Source organism: Salvelinus fontinalis, chromosome 4 (genome assembly GCF_029448725.1).
Source record: "Salvelinus fontinalis isolate EN_2023a chromosome 4, ASM2944872v1, whole genome shotgun sequence".
Classification (NCBI taxonomy): domain Eukaryota; kingdom Metazoa; phylum Chordata; class Actinopteri; order Salmoniformes; family Salmonidae; genus Salvelinus; species Salvelinus fontinalis.
The window spans coordinates 65,415,797-65,421,796 of NC_074668.1; positions in this window are offsets into that span (position 1 = coordinate 65,415,797).

Sequence of the window (6,000 nt, forward strand, 5' to 3'; positions counted from 1 at the left end):
TTGTATGTCTTCCATTTCCTAATAATTGCTCCCACAGTTGATTTCTTCAAACCAAGCTGCTTACCTATTGCAGATTCAGTCTTTCCAGCCTGGTGCAGGTCTACAATTTTGTTTCTGGTGTCCTTTGACAGCTCTTTGGTCTTGGCCATAGTGGAGTTTGGAATGTGACTGTTTGAGGTTGTGGACAGGTGTCTTTTATAACAAGTTCCATTAATACAGTTAACGATTGGAGGACAGAGGAGCCTCTTAAAGAAGAAGTTACAGGTCTGTGAGAGCCAGAAATCTTGCTTGTTTATAGGTGACCAAATACTTATTTTCCACCATAATTTGCAAATAAATAAATTAAAAATCCTACAATGTGATTTTCTGGATTTTTTTTCTCATTTTGTCTGTCATAGTTGAAGTGTACCTATGATGAAAATCACAGGCCTCTCATCTTTTTAAGTGGGAGAACTTGCACAATTGGTGGCTGACTAAATACTTTTTTGCCCCACTGTATACTGTATAAATCAATCCAGGAAGGCTGAGCCTAGGATAAATACTTCTGCTGTAGCTCCCTGCATCATTAATATCACTTAGGCCTGTGTTTACAATCATCATAACCATTAACACCAAAATCAACTGAATCCATCTGTAACCATCAGCATCATTAAATGTTGTTCCTTTGTTTAGTGTACTGTTGTGTATACAGGCCTGTAGAATGTAGCGCTGATGGTCCCAGGGTAGAGGCTTTCATCTAGGTATTTAATTAGGCTATTAAAAAGTCAACACAGAGTAGACTGGCTTTAGGTAGAGAGGCTGTTGTTGTCAACACTAAATAACACTTTGTAAAGCCATAAGAAAACCTCAGATTTCTACTGATCCGTATGATAACAGTTGGGTTTGTTTGCTCATGACTTGGGGTTGTGGTTTGGGAGGGAAGTGGTAAACACACACACACACACACACACACACACACACACACACACACACACACACACACACACACACACACACACACACACACACACACACACACACACACACACACACACACACACACTCTTTAATCAACTCTCTCTTCACATACACAGGCACCACCATAGTCTACTGCATCACTGGAGTGTGGTGAAGACTCACTAGACCTGTCTCTCCACTAGTGCGCTCTCCGATCTCCCGCCAATTGAGAGTGCTTTGTTTCCGTATTGAAAATGTTTTATGATGTTTGTTAAATATTCCATATAATATTACAATAACGCTAGCATTACACCATCGCATTCCCTTACTGTTTACTGCAAAATTGTAGACATTTTTGTTTCATGTTTGGTAGGCCAACAATATGTTGTTGCATTTCATTTATAATTTCCTCTCCTCTGAGTGGGCGCAATGTTTATAGTGCACATGAACATTCGCAATATACATTTTTTCATCAAATGTGTTTGTTTGCTGTGTCCTCAGTGTTAAATGTCCGGCACCAGTCAAAGTTAAATGTGTGCATTGGCACGTTAAAATAGTTCCAGCAGAAATCCATCTAGCACATTGGGGGAGATGAAACAACGGAGCCCCATTGATTTTCAAAGAATGGAAGCGAAGCTGGGCTGTTGGCGGTAGCGTGAACAGGGTGGGACCAAAGTTGGGGAACGCTGAAAGCATTGTTTTTACTTCTTTCTTCTCCATGTCAGTCAAACAGTGAAATCCAAGGCCCTACAAGCCCAACAACTGTGATTGACTCAGTGAGGGCAGCTAGAGTAATTATTGTTCAGAACCTCACTGGTCAGTTACACACATTCTAGTTCGTGACATTGACTTGGAGCATCGCTCCAGACTTTCTCCCAAACTTTTTATCAAATGAACGTAATGCACCTGCCAGGATTAGAGAGAGTGGGATAGGGGGAGGATTAGAGAGAGAACCAATGGAGTAGAACTTTCTGACACGGCCCAGAAAACTGATCCAGAAGGTGGGGGTGGGGTTGGAGAGAGAGGTGGGCGTGGTGGGAGAAGAAAGAGAGAGGGGTAGGAGACAAAGGAACAGAGGCAAAAAGTAACAGGCATTGGGAGAAGGTGAGACAGAGTGTGAGTGAGGGAGAGAGTTGGAGAGGCAGTGAGACAGAGTTAAGGGATAGAAGGAGAGGAAGGTGAAGGATAGGGAGAGAGGAGGATAATTGGCATGACAACTCAGAGGTAGTGTGGAGGAGAAAGAAAGTGGAGATAAAGAGACAGGCACAAGGTAAAGAGAAAAATGTAGAGGAGTGAGGGGGAAGGAGAGCGAGCATTGAGGAACAAGGCCAAAGAGAGGGGGAAGGGAAGAGAGGGAGGGAGGGAGAGGGGAAATATGGCCAGGGAGTAGAAAAGGGAGGGCAGTGGTACTTGCTATGTCTGGACACATCTATTCTCATCAGAAGGGAAATCAGAGCCAGTCACACACACTCACATGCGCACACTCACTTGCACACAGAAGTAAAAAAGTAATCATATGCACCCCCCCCCCCCCCCCCCCCCCCACACACACACACACACACACACACACACACAACTGATGTCGAGTGTTCACAGATGTATTACTGAGTCTTGACATAATAATCTTCTCTTTAAATGCACCACTACTCCCCTCCCAGCCGCTACAGATCAGAAAAGACAGCTCATACATTATCATTGACTACCTTTCTCTTTCTTTTCCCTCCCCTTTCTCTCTCTTTCACTCCCCCTTCTCTTCTCTCTCTCTCTTTCTCACCCTCTAACTTTTCCCTCTCTCACATATTCTCTCCATTTCTATCTCGCTCTGTCTGCCTGTGTCTCCTGCTTTTTCGCTCTCTCTCTCCCTCCCTCCACCCCCCACTTTCTGTCTGTCTCCCTCCATCATCTCTCTGGCTGGAGTGTTCTGTGTGCGAGAGCCTCATTATGTCCGGTGTGGAGCTGCCATCTCAAGTGGACAAAGAGTCAGAGTCTGGGTCTCTAAGCCATCTGTTAAAACTTGCCTGGGCGAGAGGAGAGTATGTGTGTTTGACTGTGTGTGTTTGAGATTGATGCCACTTGATCAAAGAGCCAGTGCCCAGATGGGAGGGGGGGGGGGGGGGGTAACCGTGGCAGCAGTGAGTGTTGGAAGGGCTAATGGGAGAAGGACTGCAGCCAAGCTTTCATTCCACTAGAAAGCTCTAACCAAGTGATCCAACCCAACCTCCCATTCACTCTACAGTCCACAGTACAGTACCTCCAGTACAGCCCACTACACTGTACACTCAAACCTGCACTGCATATCAACTGCTGTCCTATAGGGCTGTTTATGATGGAGTTTTCCCCTCCATACTGCAGCACTTACTACACTGTCATTAATAAGACAATGGCCCTGCTTGAATACATCCTAAGTGCATCATTCCTTCCCCCTTCCTTTGACTGATCACTGATCTGACAAGACTGGGTTTGTAAAACCTGTAATGGAACTCTGCCTTTCACCCATCCAATTGTGTTAGATCAGTGATTACTTCAAGGAAGATAAACAGGGTTACAGAGTATAGCATATTGACAAGCCCCACTCCAGCACAGCGGCACTGACATCTGAAGTTATGCTACAAACACATGAGATGTATATACTCTATGGTTGTATACTGAATAGATGGATGCATGTGAATGTTCAAGGTGATATTGATCAGAGTCCTGCAGGCATTGTGGAGATGCACCCTGGGATATGGGACAGTCAGACTGTTCAACAACACTTTCCGAACTTGTGACGTGCTGAACAAAGAGAGCAGGCCCAGCCAAGCTCCAGCCGAGCCAGACCCAGCTAGGTCCCTCAGTGGAGAATCCATCATTTAAAAAAAAGTGTTTCATGTGATGACGAGTTAGCTAGAGGGAGGCAGGCAGATTAAATGTTTTGGGGTGGAGAGAGATGGAGAGATTTCTTAATTTAAATTTGGGGGATTTGTGTGTATTGTTTTGTATTGCTGGGTATTGCTGCACTGTTGGAGTTAAAAACACAAGAATTTCGCTGCACCTGCACTAACATCTACAAATACGTATATGTGACCAATACAATTGGATTTGATTTGATTTTTAGAGATTGAAAGGCAGTTAACTTTGCATTAGCACCTTCTTGGTCGTGACAGAGGGCTGGCTGGGTCTAATGAGACAGAGGCAGTGGAGTGTGCAGCGGAGAACGCTTTAGAACAGAGTAGCGTTCACTGACACCCCCATTTATCATCCTCCGCAGCCCTGTCTCTCTCTCTGTCACGCCAGAGCCTGGTAGGCTCTCCCTCCCCTCCCGGCCGGGACGATAACACTCTAACCAGACGTCTCTGCAACCAACACCACGGCCACAGAGCCAGATGAAAATCAGAACGGAGGGAGAGAGGAGAGGAAGAGGGGAACAGAGAGAAAGAGACACTATGTCGGAGAAAGGGAAAACAATATACAGCCAAATTTAATATATATTTAATGGTTTTCATCTGCACACACAGAAAATTAGAGGCCAAATGCAATTAGTGAGTTGTTTTTCAGAGTGTAAGGGATATGTTCCTACACAGTGGCTCACAGGGAATCACACACTGAGGAACTCACACACAGATGCACACATACACAGAGGCACACATACACACGCAGACACACAGGCAGACACACACACACGCAGACACACAGGCAGACACACATGCAGACACACAGGCAGACACACACACACGCAGACACACACACACTGATCCACTGAGACAGCAGCTCTGAAAGAGAAGAATCTCTCTAATCCTCGTAGCAGAAGTGATTTTCTGATTCTGCTGGCTCATCTCTCTCCTTTCCCACTTTTCTCTCTCTTTTTCACTCTCTCTGTGATGAAGAAGAGAAGGATGATTAGCTGGGGAGAAGTGCGGCCCACTAATATAATAAGCAGGAAAATGGTTTTTCTAAGTGGGAGGAAGATATTAGGTGCCTTGTAAGTCCAATTTGCTGCCACCATCACAAACTAATGATTATCTCTCTCTATGCAAAAGAAATCAAAGCGCTGATTATGTGGAAGAGGCTCTCGGTCTCCGAACAATGTTGGAAATGAACATGCTTATGGATGGAGGGCTTTGTCTGTTCTGAAGAGCATACTTGTAAAAGCACACAGAAAGGACACGGAAACTACATATATTTGTGTTTGAACTGCACATTTTTTGTCATTATTTTTGCCCTTATTTAATCAAGTTTGTCCCAAGGGCTTCTATTAGTGTTGGCTGCTTGTTCTGTGCATGAATCATACTGTTAGTTGCTCTGGATAAGAATGCCTGCAGAGTAACTGAACAGGAATATAATGTGAATGAGACCCAGGTCTATCTTGACCTGACAGTGCAACTATGGCAATAAAACACACATGGTCCTTTACCACACACACACACACACACACACACACACACACACACACACACACACACACACACACACACACACACACACACACACACACACACACACACACACACACACACACACACACACACAGTGAAATCATCTCAAACCAGTGTCACTCTTTTTCATTGATGGATAACCTTTCACAAAATAGTTCATTCCCTCGTTCTCTCTCTCTCCCTTTGATCATCAAGTTGAAGGTTTCTCAGTTACAGCTGCCCACTGTCGAAGCTTTTCCACCTGCCTGGTTTAATAGTTTTACACCGTCATCCTCTCTGACGCGTCTCTATTCTCGCCACAACCTAACGATCCACTCCTTCTCTCACTGCTGTAAGTGATCTCAGCACTGTCAAGGTCAGCTGCAGCGTGTCCACACTACGCATGAGGAGCCCTCACCAGAACTCACTGTAAAGGAGGGTGAATATAGCAAAAATGTCTCATAGTTTCCCTTCGAAATTTGACATATTATTGGATGAATGTCTATTTTTTACATATTATTTCCATGTGGTTACAGAGTTAAAACAGAAACACCTCAAAGGGTTACCTTTAGGTATTCATTCTGAGTGGTTAAGGTTAGGGCTATGGTTTGGTGAAGGCTTAAAACAAAATTATTAAAAACAATGCACTATTACTATCAGGTATCATCAGTAT